This window comes from Callithrix jacchus, chromosome X, assembly GCF_049354715.1.
Source record: "Callithrix jacchus isolate 240 chromosome X, calJac240_pri, whole genome shotgun sequence".
Taxonomy (NCBI): domain Eukaryota; kingdom Metazoa; phylum Chordata; class Mammalia; order Primates; family Cebidae; genus Callithrix; species Callithrix jacchus.
Window position 1 is genome coordinate 20,311,583 of NC_133524.1, and position 25,847 is coordinate 20,337,429.

Below are 25,847 nucleotides of genomic sequence, written 5' to 3' on the forward strand. Positions count from 1 at the left end.
CCCAGAAAATATGACTAGTCAGATTAAATGTAAAGGGAATCAAAAATGAGACACAGCCTGTTTTTTAAATTAAAGCAATACATTGTTCCATTTGTGCTGGCAGCATCAGCACTTGCATTACTGCCCATGTTTAAAGCTGCCAGTAGAAATCAACTCTAGATAGTCAAAGCAGCAGAACCTGCAAAATCCTTTAGCATTAAAGGGCTTTATGTGGAACCAAAGCATTCCAGGATACATAATTCCTGGAGCTAATGAGAACTACTAATTGCATCCATTCGTAAAAATCAATATGCTTGAAACTTTTTAAAGATTCATGTGCTTATTTCCCTTGTTCAAATAACATCATAAGGCATTCACAGGAAGTTGTGGTTTCAATTGAGATGTGGCTGCATTTTCTTTTTTAAATAACCTATCACATAGCTCAGCCAAGACTCTCAGCAGGTTCTCCGAATCTGACAGATTTGGGTGCTCCCTCATGCTAATTACCGTATGGTTTGAGGTTTGTGAACAGAGCCCACCTAGACAATGCTGTACCATAGCACAATTAGGCACAAGAGAACACAGACTCTGGAGTTAAGCCGCCCACCGGCCCAAGTCCAGACTTGGCATTTACAATCTGTGCTCTCTTGAGCAACTTACTTAACGTCTCTGGTCCATGGGAAGTATTATATATAAATTTTCTCTTTTCCTCATCTAATATGTAGTCCCATGAATGGTACAGATAAAGGAACCATACACACAGTGGGTGCTCAGTTATTGCTAATGGTTACAGAACTCTCCATTCACCTGGCATTTCCCTCAATGAATGTATCATTACCAAATACCAGCAACCTTTTGGTGTATCAAGAAAGGTACTCCTGGGAAAGTGTTTATTTTGCCCTAATGGTGGAAAACAAAAACCAATGGATATAAGCATCTTCTTAATCCAATGTAACAGTCTCCTTCTCTAGTCATGTACTTAATATGTTTCATTTATGTTATGTCTCATATCTTCTCAAAAAATAAACACTACTACAGAAAAGTATGAAAAGCATTTGAGCAGGTGAAAAATGCAGTCTACAAAACAGTAGACTGGGCCGGGCGCAGTGGTTCACATCTGTAATCCCAGCACTTTGGGAGGCCAAGGTTCAGGTCAGGAGACCAGCCTGACCAACATGGTGAAACCCTGTCTCTACTATAATACAAAAATTCGCTGGGCATAGCGGTGTGCACCTGTAATCCCAGTTACTCAGGAGGCAGAGACAGAAGAATCGCTTGAACCAGGAAGGCAGAGGTCGCATTGAGCCGAGACTGCACCACCACACTCTAGCCTGGGCAAGACTCAGGGAAACGATGTCTCTTAAAAAAAATACCTGTCCTTCTAGTTAGTTCTCACAACAAAATCATGTGAAGTCAGGCTGACAGAGTTCAAGTAACTGGGTTGACCCCTAACATTTCTGTGATCTTCATCAAGTCAGGTAACCTCTCTGAGCTTCAGTTTTCCCATCTGTAACAGGGGAATAATCACTACTTGGGGAAGGGGATGGAGGGTAAGGAGTAGCTGAGTTAATACAAAGAAGAGCAATACAGTTGTACTGGATAAATGATGAAGTAGCTACTCACAATTGCAAATTCACATTCCTTTTCACCCTGTACCAGGTCCTGAAGAGGTTACAAAGAAGGTCTAATAGATTCTCCTTGCCCCTCAAAATGGAGGAAAACAGGTAATTCTTACACATGTTTAAAGAAAACCCACCCACCACTTTATCCCTAGAGGTTGGCCATGACAGCTACACAGTTGTAAAGCTTGCTGTAATCAGTACCATGCCCATAGCACTTTTACCTTCCAAGGCAACAGTGCAGACCTAGGGAGGATCCAACCCTGTTCACATTTCCAGGCAATTACACTTTTTGTTCTCTGCTTGGATGGCTCTTAGTAATGGCAGGAGCCTCTTCCTCATCATTCTCATGTGGGCTCCAACTTCTCATCCCCTGAAACAGCCTACACACTCCACCAGCCACTCTAGCCTTTTCCTCTCCTGTGTTTCTTCATGGTATGTTTCACTATCTATAATTATCTTTTTACTTGTCTGTGGTTAAGCCCTCTGTCCTCTGTTGGAGCTCTCTAAAAGCTCAGACCTTGTTAAGCTTATTCTGAAATGGCTCCTAAAATGGCAGCTGTCACAGAAAGGGCACTCAGTGGACAGAGCTAGGTGAGACACATGTGTGTCTTGATCATTGCAGCAGCTATGTCGCATCTGTATCTGGTTCCACCAAGTGCTTTGTCTCTTCAGACTGCTTTTACCTGCCTTTTGGCATGCCTTGTAATTTTTGGTTGAAACCCAGACACCTCGTAGAGGGTAGCAGATAGTGAGGTAAGTGAGCCCTTAGTGTGGAATTGATATTAATCCAGTCAGGAGTTGAGCTGCATTGAGGTTTGGTGTTCCTATGAACATCAGAAACTTCAAATTCCTCTAGTGACCTTTTTTGTCCCCTCTCTTGGCTTTGGGGCTTTCCTTTATGCTGTTCCCAGTGTGAGCCTATCTCTTGCAGCTCTCCCTGCTCTAACCCACTGTTGTTATTCCTGGGGGCTTGCTAGCATGTGGATGGGGTAAGGGAAGAAGGGCAGTTCTCTAATCCAAGCCTCAGTCTCTAAAGTACATGGTGGGCCTGTGTCTTGAAGGTGTAGGCTTCACAATGCGTTAGCTCTAGGGATAGAGCTCCTCCCACCCCTTACCCCCAGCTGCAGCAAGTATCACCAATGTTGTCAGTCTACCACCTGCTTAAAGCTCTTCTCCCTGCAGATTAATACCTTTTTCAGGTGAGATGGGGCTAGGAGGGTTCCATCCCCCAGCTGCAATGGTAATTCACCAGGGCCCTCAGATGACAGCCTTCCTCTGCAGAATAAGCCTTTTGCTCCTTAAAGGAGAAAGGTCTAAGTAGATTGTTCAGTGGTTCCTGAGCCAGCATGAGTTTTCTCTGACTTTTCCCCCATCCTCCCAGTTAGATCCAAATGGGGTTCCTAGAAGAAAAGCCTACGAAGAGATAGGACCCCGTTCCCCGCAACTGCTGCCCTCAAGACTTCAAGCTAGCCAATCCTCAGCCTCCAGCAACTTGTCAAATTTCCTAGCTTGATCTTCCTACCTACTTCTTTGGGGTCTGGTGGCTTCTGCTCCTGTAAGAGAATGCTCAGGTCCTGTCCTGTGTCTCAGAAGGCACCTCCCTCCAGATTTTGAAATGGTCGTTTGCTCTGCAAACGCAGTTCTCTGTTAATCTCCAATCTGTCCAGAATTTTTCTTGGAAGTGTGGGAGGGACATCTTTGCAGCTCTCTACATCTCTGAGCTGAAATCAGAAGTCTACTTATTTATTTTTTTAAGGATCAGCAGTAAGTATGACAAAATGGCAACATTTGATAGAACTAGGTGGTGGGTAGCTAGATGTTGGTTATAGTCTCATGCTCTTTTATATCTTAATAGTTCAGTAACATTTCAAATTATATTAAGGTGTAGGTGGCCATGGTAGAAAATAGTACTATAATATAAATAAATGAAGTATGTGTACAGCACTTGGTTCTTGTTCAATGATTTACAGAAATTACCTGAATTTTAAAATACAACCAGCACTTTTGGCAACACTTCAGAAGCTGTCCTAAAAATATATGAATCACTTCAATACACCATTAAATGTCATTATCAGCTGGGCACCGTGGCTCACGCCTGTAATCCCAGCATTTTGGGAGGCCGAGGCAGGCAGATCATGAGGTCAGGAGATCGAGACCATCCTGGCCAACATGGTGAAACCCTGTCTTTACTAAAATACAAAAATTTAGCCAGGGGTGGTGGTGTGCACCTGTAATCCCAGCTACTCAGGAGGCTGAGGCAGGAGAATCGCTTGAACCCAGGAGGCAGAGGTTGCAGCAAGCTGGGATTGCGCCACTGCACTCCAGCCTGGAGACAAAGCAAGACTCCATCTAAAAAAAAAAGTCAGTATCAAAGAAGGAAAAGAAGAAACTGAAATGGAAAAATTAATGTTCTAAAATAGAACAAATGTATCTTAAAATGTGCATGTTTACAAATCAAAGTATATGAAAATTACATGTTAATTGATTCATTATTCTTTAAACTGATATCCAACCATCATTAATATTCAGGGAAAATGAAAATTAATAATGCATGTGCCAGCAGACCATAGGTCAACCAGCAAGTGCCAGATCCCAGATTGCAGTATATTATGCAACACCTAGTACCCAAACATCTTAAACCTTCAGACTACCATGCTTCCTTTTACTCACATTCCTAATTTAATATAATTGGTAATCGCGTATAGATGAAAGCGGCAGCAGCTTGGTAAGACCTAACTCATGGAAAGAACATTCCCTTTTTACTTAAATAATCACTGTCTCACATAACAGCAAATAAATGATATGCTACTAAAAAGCAAACCATTTAATAACTCCAAAACTGCAGATTAATCTTAAGGATTGTATAATGAATTCAATTAAACCAGATGAAAAATTAACATGTTCCTTCTTTGTCTGTAAGACCATTCTAGCCACTCTGGGAAGAGATGGACCAAACATGAATCATCTACCAACCCCTGACATCAAGACAAACATGGGGATGGGTCACAGGGCTGAGTGCAGGAGGCAAAAATGTGACATATTGCATGCATTCTCATTAGAAAAGTGAGTGACTTTCAAGTACTTTTATGATTTAACATTCATTTGTGTATTCCATTTAAAAGGGAAAAAGAATATAGTATATAGTAAAGTGAATCTTCGTGAGATTTTCATTATAATGAATGAAGACAGGACTAAATTTGTCTGTAATGAGACTAAAATGGGCTGAATCTACCAATGATGAATCTGTGGCTTTAATTATCATGTGTGGCTCTGTGAGATGCACCCCAGGTGGAACTGCAGTCAGGGTGACCACTCAGACAGCTCGATAACACACTTCACCCTGCCTGAGAACCATCACTTGTCAACTGTGTTACATTGCCACTAGGGCTGTTTACAAATCAGCTACATCTCTGCATTGCAACATGCCCGAAATTAGATCTCATATCCAGCTTGAGGGCTGGGGACTGTGTTCAGCTTCAAGCTGGCAGCGCCCTAGACTTGATTGTCACCTTAAAATATCTGTTAATGGAACCCATTCAAATTCAAGTTTTAAAATAAAAGGATGAGTTAAACAGAATTAAAAAAAATCAGAGGCTAAAAAAGGAGGTATATGGATTTTCAACCACCACTGACAGCAGCAGCTCACACTATAATTGCATAGATTATATGCGCCAGAGAGATCAGCTGTCATGTGACATTTTAAACCAAATAACAGAGCAGCCCTTGGGAAAATGTCAATAAGCACAAAGAAGTGATTTCTCAACATCTGAAACCACACAAACCTCCATATTCAAGTGTTTCAGCATTAGTATTACATACCACCAGAGCCTAATGTCATAATCACTCATTTAACACAGAGTAGCTGAAACTACTTTCATAAGGCAGATGTATTTTTTTAATAAGCAGATTGGCAATTATTCCAGTTTCAAGACTGGGGGAGAAAAAAACTTGTGCGCACACTCACGATTTTGCAGCTGAGAGAAATAAGGATTGACTTGTGGAAAGAAGAAAAAACGATTGAATTGTGAATATAAGCCAGACTATTAAACAGCAATTACAGAATGGCAGCTACCATCCCGATTCCTTTCCTATCCTTTCCTTTGCCCATGAGGGTCCTGATACTACAGTATGACTACAGGCTTAGCAGTTATAATTTGATAGCGTTTATGGTTTTAAACAGCTGTGATGTATCTTTTGCCAATATCTGTCAGCCTATTGATTTTGGATGTTGTCTCTACAACAAAATCTTATCTGGTCAGAAAGCAAATCCCACTGGACCAAAGCCTTCAACAGTGGGCATCACACTCTTGACAAGATACTGTTCAAACATGTTCAGCTTTGCTAAGAATACGTTCACATATAAATATTTCTATTTCAATTATGTTGTACTATAATCACAACTAAAATGTACATCAAATAAATATTTTAAATACGGTTTTAATGTTGATTTACTTTTTCTTCCATGATATGCAAAAACAGTCCCTCTTTGTTTTTCACTTGGCCCCCACTGCACCGATAGTAGCTACCTGCACTAGCTATCTCAGATCTTAACCATGGCTTCGTTTGACAGCCAGGAAAAGTACAACCCCAAGATCTTCAGCATGGCACAGCTGATTCACAGCACAGCCACAAATGTAACTGGAACTGACTTTGCAACCTTTACTGGCAACTACTGAGTTGTGGCGCCTCTCTAGAAGAAAAGTTCAGTGTAAGAGGACATAGTCACCAGTGCCTCCCCACACCACCTGGGAACTGAGCACAGCTCTTAGGAAAGCATTGGCATGGTTCCTCCAGCTCTGGGTCTCCATCTGGGACCACCTGCCTCTAGAAACCCAGGGCAGGATGTGGTTTGACTCGGACAACTTCTCAGCTTATAAACTCAGGCAAGCCCACTTTGTTTTTCACCCTGACTCCCAGACACATGATATCATCTCTTTGTTAGTCTTCATGAGAAAATCCTAGTGGTCCCAGAAGAAGTATGACAATAATGAAAAGCTTGTTCCTTCATAACAAGCAAAACAGGCAGCTAGGAGCAAAAGCGGGCTGATTTCATACACCTCATCCCACAAATAACTGTTTGTGTGATTTTTGTGCTAGTATATGTTGTGATTACACATTAAAGAGACTTTCATATCTTCACCTTCACTCTCCCTGAACTCTCCCCAAGAATTTATCTCATCTTTTTCAGTGGCATAAAGATGACAAAATTTGCCCCTTAGCCTAGGAGTGGGGCAATATACTATTTCAAATCTCCTTGTGAGTTAAGAAGCTAAAGTGAAGCAAAATGTCTTCTGGGTAACCCTAGAAATATGCTGCCCATATATCCCTTCAAGAAAGAAGTTGGCCAGCACAGTGGCTCACACCTGTGAGCCACATAATCCCAGCATGTTGGGAGGCCGAGGCAGGAAAATTGCTTGAGGCCAGGAGTTTGAGACCAGCCTGGGCAACCTAGTGAGACCCCATCTCTAAAAAAAAAAAATTAGCTGGGGCTAGGTGCAGTGGCTCATGCCTGTAATCCAGCACATTGGGAAGACAAGGTGGGCAGATCACAACATGATGAAACCTTGTTTCTGGAAAAAAATACAAAAATTAGCCAGGTATGTTGGTGCACGCCTGCAGTCCAAGCTACTCAGGAGGTTGAGGGAGGAGAATCTCTTGACTCTGGGAGATGGAAGTTGCAGTGAGCCAAAATTGGACCACTGCACTCCAGCCTGGGTGATAGAGCAAGACTGAGTCTCAAAAAACAATTAAAAATTAGCTGAGTGTGGTGGTACACACCTGTAGTCCCAACTACTCAGGAGGCTGAGGTAAAATAATCACTTGAGCCTGGGAGGTCGAGGTTGCAGTAAGCCTTGATCACCCCACTGCACTCCAGCTTGGGCAACAGAGTGAGACCCTGTCTCCAAAAACAATTTTTTTTAAAAAAAGGAAAAAACAAACTTGCACCTTCGCAATCTGCCTCACCCTTCTTTCTAGCTGAGGCCACACTCTTGCTGATGAGCCCACAGCTGGTCACTAATCTGGGGAATGAAGTCCTAGGGCCTGGCCATTTCTGCCCATTTCTTTTTTTTCCAGTTTTACTAAGGTATGACTGACAAAGAAAAGTTGTATTACTATACGGTGTACAACATGCTGATCTATGTATACAACGTGAAATGATTACCACAATCAAGGAAGTTAAGAGACTCATCACCTCACAGAGTTCCCTTTTTGTAGTAAGAACATGCAAGAGTTACTCCCAAATTTCAAGTATGCAATGCATCATTATTAACTCTAGTAACCAGGCTGCACAGCAGATTTTTTTTTTTTTTTTTGAGATGGAGTTTCGCTCTTGTTACCCAGGCTGGAGTGCAATGGCGCGATCTCGGCTCACCGCAACCTCCGCCTCCTGGGTTCAAGCAATTCTCCTGCCTCAGCTCCCAAGTCGCTGGGACTACAGGCGCACACCACCATGCCCAGCTAATTTTTGTATTTTTAGTAGAGACGGGGTTTCACCTTGTTGACCAGGATGGTCTCCATCTCTTGACCTCGTGATCCACCCGCCTCGGGTTCCCAAAGTGCTGGGATTGTAGGAGTGAGCCACCGCGCCCAGCCCCAGATTTTTTAAATCTCCAGAATTTATCTTCTAACTGCAAGTTTGTGCCCTTTGGCCAGCATCTCCCCTTTGCTTCCATGGAGCTCCCTGTGAAGCTGGCCAGGACAGGCTGGCATTACCACCTGAGGCTCTCCCTGCTCTGCTCCCCTGCCCTGTCATCCTTCAAGGGTGTTATCCCCCAAGCCCCCAAACAAATGTCCTGTACTCCTAACTCCATCTCAGCATCCGAATCCCATAGCACCAAACTGCTAAACACCATCTAAGTATTTCTCCAGTGTCCCAGAGTGGCTTAATACTGATATTAATAGCTAATATTTGTTGATGAATTAATATTTACGAAACACAAGTTGCTCTGCATGCATGATCTCACATCATAGGATGACAGGTAAGAAAAGCAGCATCCTTGCATCAAACAGGAATTGCAACGCCAGAGGGTAGTTCTGTGGTGGGCCTGGGCTGACAGCTGGGCAGCTGTGCAAATTCCTATCTTTGGCCTGGAACTGGTCCCCACACTCCAGACCCACATCCGTACCATGCTTCCCAATGCACAGGACAAAAACCTTAGAGTCACCCTTCCCTCCTCCCTCTCCTGCCACACCCAGTCTTACCAGCAAATCCCTTGGCTGTACTTACAGAAATATCCAAAATCTGACCACTTCTCACCTTCCCACTGCCACCCACTGGTCTCCCCTGGATTCCTGCAAAGGGCCTCCGAACTGCTCTCCCCACTTCCACCCTTCCCCCTCGCAGTCTGTTCTCAACACGGCAGCCAGAGGGAACCTATTAAAACATTTCTGGTCACATCAACCTCCCCAGTTACTTCCCATCTCACTCAGGGTCACAAGTCACAAGGCCTTCCCTGATCTGGAGTCCTATGACCTCTAACCCTTTCTCCTGTTGCTCTCCTCTGTCCTCCTCCCTCTGGCAGCAGTGGTGCACTGGTCTCTCTGTTGTTCCTCCAATAAGCCAGGGACACTCCCCTCCGCAGGGCCTTTGCACATGCCATTCCCCTCTGCCCAAAAGGCTCTTTCCCCCAGATCCCCACAAAGCTCTTCCTCACTTCCTCAAGTCTTGACTTAAATCACCTTTTTCGTGAGGCCTTTCCTGACCTCCCTATCATAAATTGCAATCCCATCCCTAACATTCATTTCCCTTTCCCCTGCTTTCTCCTCCTCAAACATGCTTGCCTCAAGAGACTAGGCCCAGGGTGAGGCTCAACAGGGTATCTGAGGCCCACATTTCCCCTCCACCTCCCACTTTTCTCTTCCTCCATCCTTCTTTTCTCCTCCCAGCTCTACTTCTACCGTGGCCCTCCAGTCTCCAGACCAACCACAGACAGGCCAAGTAGTAATGCCTCCTTGGGCCTGCTCCAAGCCAGGGGTGGGGCTTCCCTCAATTCCAGCCTCGGCCATGGCAACAGGATAACAGAGTCTGACCTCCTGAGAAAGAACTGAAACACTTGTCACCTGTCACCCATCACCCATCACCCACAAATGGCTGGAGAACTGCAGTGTATGGAAAAGTGGTATGGTTCTGGTGGTGGTTTCTTTTCCTCCGCTTTTGAGATGGGAGTTTTGCTCTTGTTGCCCAGGCTGGAGTGCAATGGCATGATCTAGGCTCACCGCAACCTCCACCTCCCTGGTTCAAGCAATTCTCCTTCTTCAGCCTCCTTTGTGATTGGGATTACAGGCATGTGCCACCATGCCCAGCTACAGCTAATTTTGCATTTTAAATAGAGATGAGGTTTCTCCATGTTGGTCAGGCTGGTCTCAAACTCCTGACCTCAGGTGATCCACCCGCCTCGGCCTCCCAAAATGCTGGAATTACAGGCATGAACCACCGAGCCCAGCCTTTTTTTTTTTTAATGGAAAATAACAAGGAAAAGAGTTAGAAATCCTAAAAAATACTAATGCTGAGATAAAGATGAGTCTAAGATGCAGCCTGGGCATCAGGATTTTTAAGCTCCTTGGGCAATACCCATTGGAGATTGATTGAAAATAATTTTTTAATTTTTACTTTGAAATAATTATCTACTCACAAGAACTTACAAAAATGGTGTGTATAGCTACTTAAGCTGGCCAAGATAAAAAAAATCTAAAAAAATAAATAAAAATAAAAAATAAATTTAAAAATGGTGTGTAGAATCTCATGAACCCTTCACTTAGCTTCCCTCAGTGATGATTTATGACTATAGTAAAATATCAAAACCAAAAAATTAACATTGGTACAATACTGTTCACTACAGATCTTATTTCATTTTCATCAGTCATTCCATACACCAATTTGTGTACGTACGTGTGTGTATAACTCTTTGCAACTTGAGCCAATGTGTAGATTTGCATAAATATGGTATGGCTCTTTGTCATTTTGAGAATGTAATATAAATGAAATCATACAGTGTGTAACATTTTAGGTTGTCTTTGTTCACAAAGCACAATGCCCCTGAGATCCATCTAAGTTGTTGTGTGAATCCACAGTTCATTCTATTTTATTGCTGAGTAGTATTCCATGGTATAGATGGACTGGAGCTTGTTTACCATTCTACCACTCAAAGACATTCAAGATGCTTCCAATTTGCAATTATTACAAATAAAGCTGCTATGAACATCTGTGTACAGGTTTTTCTGTGAACTTATTTTTCTGGATGAGTGTCCAAAAGTACACCTGCTGCATCATATGGGAAGCGCACAGTTATATAAGAAACTGTCAAACTATTTTCCAGAGTGACTGAACCACTTTACATTCCCACCACCAATATATGAGAGAACCAGTTTCTCTGCAACCTCACCAGCATTTGGTGTTATCACCATTTTTTATTTAGCCAACCTAATGGCCGTTCTAAATAGATACATAGTAATTTCTTGTTGTGGTTTTAATTTACATTACTCTAATGACTAATGATGTTGAACATCTTTTCATGTGCTTATTTTACATCTGCATATCCTCTTCAGTGAATGTTCATGCATTTTACTCATTTTTATTAGATTGTTTTGGTTTCTTACTGTTGCATTTTGAGAGTTCTATACATTCTAGACACAAGTCCTTAGACATGTGGTTTGCAAATATTTCCTCCCAGTTTGTAACCTGTCTTTTCATCCTCTTCACATTTTGATGAAGTCTAATTGATCATGTTTTTATTTGATTGATTGTGTTGGCCAGGTGTGGTGGCTCACACTTGCAATCCCAGCACTTTGGGAGGCCAAGGCAGTGGATTACTTGAGTCTAGGAGTTTGAGACCAGCCTGGGCAACACAGGGAGACTCCATCTCTACAAAAAATACAAAAATTAGCCAGGTGTGGTGGCTCGCACCTGCAGTCCCAACTACTTGGGAGGCTGAGGCAGGAGGAGCACTTGAGCCTGGGAGGTTGAGGTTGAGGCTGCAGTGAGCTGAGAATGTGCCACTGCACTCCAGCCTGGGCAACAAAGCAAGACTCTGTCTTTAAAAAAAAAAAAATTGTGTTTTTGGTTTGATATCTAAGAACTCTTCACCTAGGCCTAGGTCCCCAAAATTTGCGCCTACGTTTAATTCTTAAACTTTTATAGTTTTATGTTTTACATTTAAATCCAAGATCCGTTTTGAGTTACAGTTTAATAAGATGTTAAGATTTAGGCCAAGGTTCACTTCTTTGTCTATTGATGTCCAAATACTCCAGCATCGTTTGTTGAAAAAGCTATCCTTCCTCCATTGAATTGTTTTTGCCCTTTAGTCAAAAAATTACTTGGGCATATTTGTGTAGGTATATTTCTGAATTCTCTAGTCTGTTCCATTATCTACGTGTCTATTCCTGTGTCAATACTACACTGTCTTGATTACTATAGCAAGTAAAGTAAGTCATAAAATCGAGTAGATTCCTATTTTGCTCTTCCTTTTCAAAATTGTTTTCAAAATGTTTTGACTATTCTAGTTCTCCTGATTTCCTTTATAAATCTTAAAATAAGCTAGTCTATAACTACAAAAAATCTTACTGGAATTTTTATAGAAACTGCATTATACCTATAGTTTAATTTGGGGGAACCAAAATTATATTCTATACATCTAACCTACAGAAATTGCATTAGATCTATAGGTTAATTTGGGGGAACCAACATCTTTACCACATTGACTCCCATCCATAAATATGGTATGTCTCTCCATTTATTTAGATCTTCTTTGAATACTAACAACAACATTTGTTTTCAGCATACATATCCTGTACATGTTAAGTTCATACCTAAGTAAACTCATACAATGAATAACACCCTTTTGGTCAATAATAAACAACATATAAACCAATGGTCCCCATAAGATTATAATATCATACTTTTATTGTATTAAGTACCTTTTTTATATTTATGTATGGTTTTATTTTTTTGTTTTTGTTTTTTTGAGACAGTCTTGCTCTGTTGCCCGAGCTGGAGTGCAGTGGCGCAATCTTGGCTCACTGCAACCTCCGCCTCCCGGATTCAAGCAATTCTAGTGCCTCAGCCTCCTGAGTCACTGGGATTACAGGCATGCACGCCACCATGCCCAGATAATTTTTGTATTTTTAGTAGAGACGGGGTGGTTTCACCATGTTGGCCAGGCTGGTCTCAAACTCCTCACCTCAAGTGATCACCCACCTCAACCTCCCAAAATGCTGGGATTACAGGTGTGAGCCACAATGCCCAGCCAGCATTTAGATATGTTTATATATACAAATAGTTGCCCTTGTGTCATAACTGCCTAGAGTAACATGCTGTGTAGGTTTGTAGCCTAAGAGTAATAGGCCATACAATATGGCTAGGTGTGTAGTAGGCTATACCACCTAGGTTTGTATAGGTACACGACTCTATGATGTTCACACAACAACAAAATCACCTTACAATGCATTTCTGAGAACATATCCTTGTTGTTAAGCAATGCACAACTGTATTTCAATTCTTTTGGGTTGTTATGCAATCCACAACTGTATTTCAATTCTTTTGGGAGAGACTGTACATGGCATTGTGTTTTTAATTTCAGTTTCCATATGTTCATTGCTAGTATCTACAAATACAAAATTCTGTGTGTTGATCTTATATCCTGTGACCTTACTCCACTCACTTATTCTAGGAGTTACTTGGTAAATTCTTGGTATGTTCTATTGGAGAATCACATCATCTGCAAAAAAGAACAGTTTTATTCTTCCTTTAGCTCATACGCCTTTTATTTTTTTCTCAACTAACTGCACTAGCTAGGACTTCCAGTATTATGTTGAATGAGACTGGGAAGAGCAGACATCCTTGCCTTATTTCCCCATTCTCAGGGGGAAAGCATACAGTGTTTCACCATTTAATATGGTGTTAACTGCAGCATTTTTGTAGATGTTCTTTATCAAGTTGGGGGAGTTTCCCTTTACTCCTAGTTTGCTGAGAGTTTTTATTATGAATGGTGTTGAATTTTGTCAATTTTCTTCATCAACTGATCTGATTATGTGATTTGATTTTTTCTCCCATAGTGTTGATATCATGGATTACACTGATATTCAAATACTGAAGTGGCCTTGCACATCTGGAATAAACCCCACTTGGTCATAATACACAATTCGTTGCATAAGTCGCTCGATTGTTTTGCTAATACTTTGCTGAGGACTCTTTTGTCTATGTTCTTTAGGGATATTGCCCTGTAGTTTTCTTTTATGTACTATCTATCTGGTTTTAGTATTAAAGTAATACTGGCCTCATAAAATGAATTAGGACACATACCTTCCTCTTCTATTTTCTGGAAAAGATTATGCGGAATTGGTGCTAATTCTTCTTTAAAGGTTTGGTGGAAATTATGACAGAAAAGCTCTAGGCCTGGATTTCTTTTTTGGAAACGTTTAAATGACAAATTCAATTTCTTTAACAGTTATAGGACTATTGACATTATTTAATTTTGGGTAAAGTTTGGTAGTTTGTGGTTTTCAGGGAATTCGTTCGTTTCATCTAAGTTGTCAAATGTATGTGCATAGAATTGTTTTTAGTATCCTCTTATTGTCCCTTTAACAGCTGCAGAATCTGTAGTGATATCACCTGTTTTATTCCTAATATGGTAATTTATGTCTTCTCATTCATGTTTGCCTGTCTTCTTAGAGGTTTATCTACTTAATTGACCTTTTTGTTTTATTAATTTTGAGACAGAATCATATTCTGTCACCCAGGCTGGAGTGCAGTGGCACAATCACAGCTCACTGCAGCCTCAACCTCCCAGGCTTAAGTAAGACTCCTGCCTCAGCCTTTCGAGTAGCTGGGACCACAGGCATGCACCACCATGCCCAGCTAATTTTTGATATACATATATATTTTTTTGTAGAGACAGTGTCTTGCTATGCTGCCCAGGCTGGTCTCAAAGTCCTGGGCTCAAGTGATCCTTCTACTCCTGCTTCCGAAAATGCTGAAATTACAAGCATGACCCACTGCACCCGGCCGATTGGTCCTCAAAGAACTGGGTTTTTCTTTGATTTTCTCTGTTGTTTTTCTGTTTTCACCTTCAATGATTACTGCTCTTATCTTCATTATTTCCTTCATCTGCTTGCTTTGGGTTTACTTCACTTTTTCTAGTTCATTGAGGTAGGATCTTAGGTTATTGATTTGAGAACATTCCTCCATTCTAATATAAACATATGCTATAAATTTTCCTCTCAGTATTGCTTTAGCTGTATCCCACACATTTTATTATGTTATATGTTCGTTTTGATTCAGTTCTATGTATTTTTAAATCTTTTTGAGACTTCTTCTTTGACCTGTGGATTATTTAGAAGTGTGTAATTTGATTTCCACGTGTTTGAAGATTTTCTTATCTTTCTGTTATTGACTTCTAGTTTGATTACTTATGATCAAATAACACATTTTATATTATTTCAATCTCTTTAAATATATTGAGGTTAGTTTTATGACCCAGGATATGGTTTAACATGGCACATATTTCATGGGTAATTAAAAAGAATGTGTTTTATGCTGTTTCTGTGTAGGATAGTCTGTAAACATCAATTACAACTTCTTGGTTAATTATGTTGTTCAGGCCTTCTATATCCTTGCTGATTTTCTGTTTAGTAGTTCTGTCAAGTGCTGAGAAAGAGATGCTAAGTTGTCAAGTATAACTGTGTACTTATCTATTTTCCAGTTCTATTAGGTTTTGCTTCATATATTTTGCAGCTCTGTTGCTTGGCCCATACACATTTAGGACTGCTACATTTTCTTGGTGGAATGACACTTTTTGTCCTTCTTTGTCCCTGGTAATTTTCTTTGCTCTTTGGTCTACCAAAGATACTATACATAGTCACTCCTGCTTTTTAAAAATTGTTATTTGCATAGCATATATTTTTCCACCTTTTACTTCCAGCATGCCTGTATCAATATATTTGAAGTGAGTTTCTTACAAATAGCATAAAGTTTTTTTTTAATTTATTATCTCTATTTTTAATTGGTATACTTAAAACATATATTGACATTTTAGGGCTTAGGCCTACCATTGTATTATTTGTTTTCTGTTTGTTCATTCTGTTTTTCATTGTTTCCTTTTTCTTGTCTTCCTACGGTTACATGTACATTCTTTAGAATTTCCTTTTATTTATAGTGAGTTTTAGTGTATCTCTTTGTATAGTGTTATTTTTAGTGGTTTTTAGGGTGTTTTAGTTATTACAATATACATATTTAAACTTATCACAGACTATGTGAATCAACATTTTCCTATTTCAGTGAAGTGTAAAAACCTTACTTCCAGTTACATTCTTTTACATCCTCTCCACCTCTTAAATACAATTTTCTTACCTATTACCTCTATATATATTGAATACCACACCAGATGATGTAATTTTTGCTTCAACCATCAAACATGTTTTTAAAAATTAATGATACAGGCCAAGCACGGTGGCTCACGCCTGTAATCCCAGCACTTTGGGAGGACAAGGCAGGTGGATTACTTGATGTCAAGAGTTCAAGACCAGCCTGACCATAATGGTGAAACTCTGTCCCTACTAAAAATAGAAAAATTAGCCAACCGTGGTGGTGCACACCTGTAATCCCAGCTACTCAAGAGGCTGAGGCAGGAGAATCGCTTGAATCTGGGAGGCAGAGATTGCAGTGAGCCGAGAATGTGCCACTGCACTCCAGCCTGAGCGACCGAGCAAGGTTCCATCTCAAAAAAAAAAAAAAAAACCAAAAATTAATGATACATACCCTATACTTGGCCTATTATACATACTCCCTACTTTTACCTATTTGCTGTTTTCTCCTTTCCAAAATTCCAAACTTTCTTCTGTTACCATTTCTTTTATGTTTAAAAAAATTTTTGTTAGGCATTATTTAAGGATAGGTCTGCTACTGATAAATTCTCTTAGTCTTCCTTCATCTGAGAAGGATATTCATATTCATCTCTTCATTCCTTAAGGATATTTTCACCAGACAGAGAATTCAGAGTTAATCATTCTTTTCTTTCAGCCCTCGAAAATGTTGTGCACTTCCTTCTGGACTCCATTATTTTGTATGAGAAATACACTGTCATTCAAATCATTCTTCCCTGTAAGTAAAATGTCATGTCTCTCTTGTTGCATTTTATTTGCCTTTTATTTTTAGAAGCTTGATTATGATATATCTTGGCATGGATTTCTTTAGGTTTATCCTGTTTGGGTTTTGCTCAGCTTCTCGATTCTGAAGATTTATGCCTTTTGCCAAATGTGGTGAGTTTTCAGTCATCATTTCTTTCAATACTGCTTATTATCATAACCTTACCTTCTCCTCCTGGAATACTGATGACACAAATGTTAGATCTGATGTTACTGCCCCATAGGTCTCTGAGGCTCTGTTCATTTTTTTTCAGATTATTTTCTCTCTGTTGTTCGGAATAAGTAAATTTCATTGATCCATTTTCAAGTTCACTGATTCTTTCCTCTGTCATCTATTATTGAGCTCATCTGGTAAGCTTTTTAACTTGTTTATTTTTTGGTTCAATAACTTCCATTTTTTAAAAACCCATTTATTGCCTTCCTTTCGGCCGGAACCGCCATCTTCCAGTAATTCGCCAAAGTGACGAACACAAAGGGAAAGAGGAGAGGCACTCGATACCTGTTCTCTAGGCCTTTTAGAAAACATGGAGTTGTTCCTTTGGCCACGTATATGCAAATCTATAAGAAAGGTGATATTGTAGACATCAAGGGAATGGGTACTGTTCAAAAAGGAATGCCCCACCACAAATGTTATCATGGCAAAACTGGAAGAGTCTACAATGTTACCCAGCATGCTGTTGGCATTGTTATAAACAAACAAGTTAAGTGCAAGATTCTTGCCAAGAGAATTAATGTGTGTATTGAGCACATCAAGCACTCTAAGAGCCGAGATAGCTTCCTAAAACGTGTGAAGGAAAATGATCAGAAAAAGAAGGAAGCCAAAGAGAAAGATACCTGGGTCCAACTGAAGCAACAGCCTGCTGCACCCAGAGAAGCACACTTTGTGAGAACCAATGGGAAGGAGCCTGAGCTGCTGGAACTTATTCCCTATGAATTCATGGCATAATAGGTGTTTAAAAAAAAAATAAAAGACCTCTGGACTGTAAAAAAAAAAAAAAAAAAAAAAAACCATTTATTTGCTGAGATGTTCTAATTTTTCATTCGTTTCAAAAGTATTTGAAATTGCTTATTAAAGCACCTTTATGACAGATGCTTTAAAACCTTTGTCAGATAATTCTAACATCTGAGTCTTCTCAGTATTAGTATCTATTGATTGGCTTTTCTCATTCAAGTTGTGATTTTCCTGGTTCTTGGTATGGCAAGTGATTTTTTAAATTGTATCTAGGGCATTTGGGTTATTATCTTACAAGACTCTAAATACTATTTAAATTTTAGCAGGCATTAACCCTATTGAGGCCAAGTATGCACATCCTGGGCTACTTTTGTGTGCTGCAGTTTTAATGGTAGTTTAATTTCAGAGCCCTTGCAGTACTATTCTGGTCTGCTTCATCTCTTTTACTTAGAGGCCATTCTGAAAACCTGGGTGATATTCCATGTTAAAGTTTCTATTGCTTAACTTTTTGGCATGTTTGTTCTAGTCAGATTCACATGTAGGTGGGTTAGGAGTTGTTTGCCCAGGACTTCTAATGCAGGCAGGGAATATCCCTTTAATGAATTCCTTTCTTCAGCTACCCACTCTACAAGATTTTCCCCATTTTCTAGTGGGGAGGGGGAGCTGCCTACCACTGCTGAGTGGAAGGATGGTGAATCCAGAATCCCCAGTAGGTCTCCACTGACAACATTCCAGCAGATGAATGGATTGCTGCCATGGGGTTACCTAAAACAACATCCATTTATTATCTCATAGTTCTGTAGGTCAAAAGTCCTGGTAGGCTCAACTGGGTTCTTTGTTTACTCAAGGTCTCACAGGCCAATATCAGGACATCAATAGACCAGACTTTTATCTGGAAGCTTGGGAGACTAAGCCATGTCCAAATTCACTCAGGTTGTTGGCAGAATCCAGTACCTTGCAGCCGTAGGTCTGAGGTCTCCATTTCTTTCCTGACTGCCAGCAGGTCTACTCTCTGCTCCTATAGGCTGCACATATTCCTTCTCACATGACCCCTCCATCTTCAAAGCAGCAAGTCCTCCTCTGACTTTCTCTTCTGCCACTAGACAGGAGAAATTTCTCTGCCCTTAAGGACTCATGCTAGGCCCACCTCCCTGTTTAAAGATCAATTGTGCCATATAACATAACACAATCTCTGAAGTGAGAGCTCATCACATGTACAGATTGTGGGGACTTACGAGTAGAATTTGAGGGACATTCCTAGAAATTGTGCCTACCTCACTACCACCAGGTAGAGAATGGGACGGAGTTAATTATTGAGTCCAGAAGTTCTGCAATTAGAATGTATTGATTATCTTTGGGGTTTTGTTGGTTGTTGTTTGTTTGTTTGTTTTTTGAGACAGAGTCTCACTCCATTGCCCAGGCTAGAGTGCAGTGGCACAATCTCGGCTCACTGCAACCTCTGCCTGCCAGGTTCAAGCGATTTTTGTGCCTCAGCCTCTAAGTAGCTGGTACTACAGGCATGGGCCACCATGCCTGGCTAATTTTCATATTTTTAGTAGAGACAGGTTTCACCACGTTGGTCAGTCTGGTCTCGAACTTCTGGCCTAAAGTTATCTGCCCGCCTTGGCCTCATAAAGTGCTGGGATTACGGATATTAGCTGCCACACCCAGCCAGAATGTATTAATTCTAATGGACTTAAATTGAGCACTGTTTACATATCACTATGTTCTCTGTGTGTTTGTAGTAAACTTTTAAAATAATTTTCAGCATGCTTGTGTTTCCTTATATATTCACTAATATAGCCATTAATACTTTATTCATAAAGTTACTTTAGAAATAAGATGAAAATATTTTTCAAATTGAAGTCACCAGCTACCAATCCATGTTCTTGAGAAAAGATACTAGACTTAAAAAGATGGTACTACCCTATCGGTACATTGTCCAAAATGAATGCCCAAGCTTTATCAAGCAGCAGAATCACCTGAATTTTTTTTTTTTTTTTTTTTTTTTTTTGAAATGAGGTTTTGTTCTTGTTGCCCAGGCTGGACTGCAATGGTGCAATCTCAGCTCACGGCAACCTCCGACTCCCAGGTTCAATCGATTCTCCTGCCTCGGCCTCCCCAGTAGCTGGGATTACAGTTATGCGCCACCACACCCAGCTATTTTTGTATTTTTTTAGTAGAGACAGGGTTTCTCCATGTTGGTCAGGCTGCTCTCGAACTCCCAACCTCAGGTGATCCGCCCACCTTGGTCTCCCAAAGTTCTCAGATTACAGGCATGAGCCACTGCACCTGGAAGAGCCCTGTAATTCTTATGAGTTTTCTGCAACTCCATTTATTTTATTTTGTTCTTACTAGGGAACACAAAACAATTGGTCAAGCACCCGGCCACTTGAACTTTCAAAAAGATTCTAAGGCTTCTATCCCTACTCCTGACCCCACCAGAAAATGCTAATGATGCAATGCACCTGGACCAGGTTAGAGACACACTGACATGGAGTCGCTGTGGGAGCCCCAAGCTTTACAAGTTTAAATATCCAGTAATGATCACAGTGGAATCCCAGATGGTTTATATTTTGATCTGGTAGAAAGCTAAGAGTTAAAAGACATGATCTTAAAGTCCCTTTCCAAGCTAAGATTCTATAATCTTGCCATTAAGAAAATAAAATTCTATGAAGCATAATCACCACGATCAACTCAGTCGGGGACTAAAACTCACCGAGGTCAGAGCTCTCCCTGAGTCACAAGACTGTCCCACTCCACCACATTTTCTGCACTACAACAGTTACAAAGCCTGAGGAAACCGCCAAATGATGTGGGTTCTTACTGGCAACACACTCGTACTTAATTACTCCAGACCCTACTTGGAATAACATTTCTCACAACAGAATCTAACAGGTTCCAGTTGTTAGGTTTAGAAACTGTTTTTCTGAAAGAAAACTGTATGTTTAAAGTTTCAAGAATAATTCGAGGCTAGAATCGGTTGGTTTTGAGGGCCTAGTTTATGAGAAACAATTGAATAGTCACACGTCTTGATTATTTACCACTGATAAAAAAGACAGTCAAGCTCCTTCTAGAAAGCATAGCCTGAACACTGCAAAATTACAAGTTTGCTTACAAATTAATAATAATGAAATATTTTCCCTAATTGCCTTAATTTCAGAATTTGTAGGAAAAACAGTACAAGCCCATAAATCCAGGCAAAGGTTGTTCTTCAGAGTTGAAATAGCCAACTTTTGAAGAGAATTCCTTAAAATGCAGACAGAAATAAGTTAAATACCATGATTCCACCTCACTGGACACTTGGGGAAGGCATAATACAGCAGACAATAATAGTGAGGAACGCAGTCCTATCAAGACAATTCAGACACCCAGATAAAGCTGCCCACTTGAGCTCAGCTTGCAGAGCCTGCTGGCCTGGATTCCAATGCGCTCTCTGCTCCTCACTAGCTTGTGTGACTGTGGGTATGGCCTTTAACACTGATATGTCTGTTACCTCTTCTGAAAAATATCCATGATAAAAAAAGTACCTATGTCATAGAGTGGTAGAAGAATTTAATGAGATATAAAACATGGAAAGGGGCTGGGCATGGTGGCTCACGCCTGTAATCCCGGCACTTTGGGAGGCTGAGGCAGGTGGATCACTTGAGACCAAGAGTTTGAGACCAGCCTGGCCAACATGGCAAAACCTCGTCTCTGCTAAAAATATAAAATTAGCCAGATGTGGAGGCGCACGCCTATAATCTCAGCTACTCAGGAGGCTGAGGCACAAGAAATGCTTGAACCCAGGAGGCAGAGGTTAAAGTGAGCCCAGATTGCACCACTGCACTCCAGCCTGGGTGATAGAGCAAGACTCAATCTCAAAAACAAACAAACGAAAAAACATGGAAAGGGATTAGCCTCCTTCCTGCCTGGTATACAGTAAGTGCTTAACAAATTTTAGTTACTATATACAGACAGACATGGGTAGATTATATATACAATGTCAGGCAGCCAGTAAGCCTTGAATAAAATGCAGCCATTATTACTCCATAAAGTAACACAGCCATCAGGGCCAAAAAGCTAACCGTAGGTTCATTTAGCACATTCTAACAGTTGCTGGTTGAATTCAGCCAGAAAATTCTCAAGTGGCATTTTAATCTGGAACACCTTTACAGAATTTTTTTATAGAACAATGTTTAAAGCACAGAATTCCCCAAGGCAGGTCACAGGAGCTAAAACTACCATCCTCTAGGAGTCACATTAGTGACAATATTCCATTCAGTCTGTCTCATTGGTGTTTACATCCTCTGGTGCCTAACACACAGCAGATGCCCACATGCCCAAGGACACCAGGACTAAATGTTGTGAGCAAGATGAAGCTCTGAACATTATAATACATACCTGGGCTGGGCATGGTGGTTCCCACCTGTAACTCTGGTATTTTGGGAGGCCAAGGCAAGAGGATCCCTCGAGCGCAGGAGTTCAAGAACAGCCTGGGCAACATGGTGATATCCCCATCTCAACAACAATTTTGTTTTAAAAAAAGAACCAAGTGAGGTGGTGCATGCCTGCAGTCCCAGTTACTCAGGAGGCTGAGGTGGGAGAATCACCTGAGCCTGGGAAGTTGAGGCTGCAGTGAGCCATGATCACACCACTACACGCCAGCCTAGGCAACGGAGTGAGACACTGTCTCTAAATAAATAAACAAACAAGCAAATCCAGAAAAATTACTGCTACCTTCTGGAGACAAGAATCTTGAAAACAATTATCCATATAATCCACAAAATTAATGGCCCTTGAGTTAAAAGTTTAAAGAAAAGTGAAATGTGATTAAAGAGACCCATGTCAGGGTCTTTGAATGTAGAACAGCAACCTGAAAACCTCTACTTTATGACACTTGTTGAAGTAGATTTGTGATCCCTTCATAAATCAAGAAGAACAAAGTAACTGTGAGCTTTATCTCGAAGTGGTACAATTATGCAAAATATTGGTCTTTTGCCTCATGGATCAAGAAAGAACAACCACATTCACCAACCACTTTACACAAATATCAAAATGGGCTCTGAATGTGCCAAACAGAGATCTAAAACACCCAGCAAATGAAAGCTGATGTCATGGCAAGCAAGCTGCAAATGGTTATGCTCAGCACACATAGGACATGCAAGCTGCAAATGTACACACTTCACCCTTCAACAACTGGGCAGGCAGAGGGGAAAATGTACTTTTGCCGAACACATACAAAAACAGGCAGAGAAAACAGCTCACTCCCTCACAGTCAGAGTCAGATAAACTTAAAGATCAACAAGCATATTCTCTTAACCCCTATCATAGCTTCCTGCCTTCCACATGTCTATCTGTGAGCTACAAAATGTTGAGGGCCTGCATCTATCAAATGTCCCCTAACAGAAAAATGTCCCCTAACAGAGCAGACAGACACATGCACATCAGCCCGAGCTATAGTTTCAAAGCTTTTTTCTTTTTAAAATTCATTTGAAAATGTATAGTTGTGGGTCCCTGCCAGGAGAACTCAGGAAACGACTGCTTATACATGCTTTGCTTGATTAAAGAACAATGTTGTCTGGATCTGAGGGTAAGGTTTTAAAAGGGAGATGCTGGTAAATAAATCCAAGATAGAAAAATTAACCCCTGTGAAAGAGTCCACATCTACCTGAAATAGGTGCCTGGCTTTCTGTCTTAGGTGGCAGTCTGAGTTCCCAGAAGTGGTCTTTTTTTTTTTTTTTTTTTGCATTAAATGACTTTAAGAACTCATCCTGGTTTTTCCTATTATGGTACTCCATACTATGTTCTGTCATGGTCTGCTTAAAAAAAAAAAAACCCAAAACTTAGAAACTAGGCAAAAAAGATGATCATGTGACCTTTAATGTCATGCTATTGCATTTTTAATAAGCACTCTCCCCACCCCTCCACCAGGAGGGTCATCTGACACTGAAAATGTGATTTGATTTAACTAACACTACTAGGATATTTTGCAACGCTGTAAGTCAGAAAATAATGCAGAAAAATGATTAAGGCATGCTGTTTTCTCTTTTTTTTTTCTGGTAGAGATGATAACCCTAATGGTAAAGATTTTATTGTTCTCTAAGACATGAACCAGTTTTGAACCTAATTTGGCAATCTTATTTGAACATTCCTTTTTCCACTGAGTTTTTTTTTTTCCACTGAGTTCCTCATATCCTCACTGAGTTGGTTTTGTTATTCTGCTAGGCCCCTCATTAAATTAGTTCAACAAAACTTTGACAGATGCTATTTGTATGTTTTTAGTAATAGGCCTGGCATAGTGGCTCATACTTCTAATCCTGACGCTTTGGCAGGCCAAGGTGGGAGGATCACTTGAGCCCAGGAGTTCAAGACTAGCCTGAACAACATAGAAAGACCCAGCCAGGCACAGTGGCTCATACCTATAATCCCAGCACTTTGGGAGGCCAAGGCAGGTGGCAAGAGTTGGAGACCAGCCTGGGCAACATGGCAAAACCCCATCTATACAAAAAATCAGCCAGGTGAGGTGGCATGCCCCTGTGGTTCTAGCTACTTGGGAGGCTGTGGCAGGAGGATCACTTGAGCCCAGGAGTTTGAAGCTACAGTGAGCTATGATCCCACCACTACACTCCATCTTGGGTAGCAGAGCAAGACTCTGTCTCAAAAAAAAAAAAAAATAAGAAAGTCTTTGACAGTTCCTGGGCCCAATAATCAAATCATCACTGGGAGACTGGGTTCTGTGCTTCAGGATGCCTCGCCAGTCATATTCATAAGTGGCTACATTATAACAAGATTCAGGCTGATTAGCTGAGTGGTGCAAATGAGGCTCCAGGCACAGATATGGCACCTCCTCCCCACCACCCAATGGAGACCAAAGCTTTACATAGAGAAAAATCTATGTGTTGAAAGTCAGTGACGACAGCAATTTCACTTTTACATGTGTGTATACGCAGCAGCAATTACTGCTAATGTCCATAAGACAACATAAAAGAATGTTCAGAGCCTCTATCAATAAAATCTTCAAACTGGAAACAACCCAAATGTCCATCAACAGAATACTAAATGAATTATGGGATATTCATTACAATGAGATACTATATAGCAAGAACAAAGTACCGATATATACAAAAAACATTTTGTTGTGTACCAGCCATATATAAAAGAACACATATTATATGACTCCATTTATATAAAATAATAGTACAGGCAGGCCAGGTGTGGTAGCTCACACCTGTAATCCCAGCACTTTAGGAGGCCAAGACAGGTAGATCACAAGGTCAAGAAATTGAGACCATCCTGGCCAACATGGTGAAATCCCGTCTCTACTAAAAGTACAAAAATTCGCTGGGTATGGTGGTGTGCACCTGTAGTCCCAGCTACTCGGGAGGCTGAGGCAGGAGAATTGCTTATACCCGGGAGGTGGAGGTTGCAGTGAGCTGAGACTGCACCACTGCACTCCAGTCTGGTGACAGAGCGAGACATGGTCTCAAAAAAAAAAAAAAAATTCTAGTACAGGCAAAACTAATGCATGATGATCAATTCCCTACGGGGAGGGGAATCACTGGGAAAAGGTATGGTAGAACTTTTTTTTTTTTTTTTTTTTGAGACGGAGTTCCGCTGTTGTTACCCAGACTAGAGTGCAATGGCACGATCTCGGCTCACTGCAACCTCCGCCTTCTGGGTTCAAGCAATTCTCCCGCCTCAGCCTCCTGAGTAGCTGGGACTACAGGTGCACACCACCATGCCCAGCTAATTTTTGTATTTTTAGTAGAGACGGGGTTTCACACTGTTGGCCAGGATGGTCTCGATCTCTTGACCTCGTGATCCACTCGCCTTGGCCTCCCAAAGTGCTGGGATTATAGGCGTGAGCCACCGCGCCCGGCCACTTTCTTTCTTTCTTTTTTTTTTTTTAAGTGAAAGTAAGTAAAGGAATGAAAGAATGGCTACTCCATAGGCGGGCTGCTGGTTGCCCATTTTTATGGTTATTTCTTGATTATATGCTACGCAAGTGGTGGATTATTTATGAGTTTTCCAAAAAAGAGGTGGGCAATTCCCAGAACTGTGAGTTCCCCACTTTTTAGACCACATAGGATAAATTCCTCAAGTTGCCGTGGCATTTGTAAACTGTCATGGCACCATTGGGAGTATAGCAGTGAGGATGACCAGCGGTCACTCTC

The 25,847-nt window shown here is 40.9% G+C and overlaps 1 protein-coding gene and 1 pseudogene across 14 annotated transcripts in view; one reads left to right on the top strand and one right to left on the bottom strand.

Annotated features, from left to right (window-relative positions):
* Window positions 1-25,847, bottom strand: part of SH3KBP1 (SH3 domain containing kinase binding protein 1) — a 385,481-nt gene that overhangs the window by 297,267 nt on the left and 62,367 nt on the right. The gene's annotated exons all lie outside the window — the stretch shown is intronic.
* LOC128930664 (large ribosomal subunit protein eL21 pseudogene) lies at window positions 17,191-17,724 on the top strand (annotated as a pseudogene).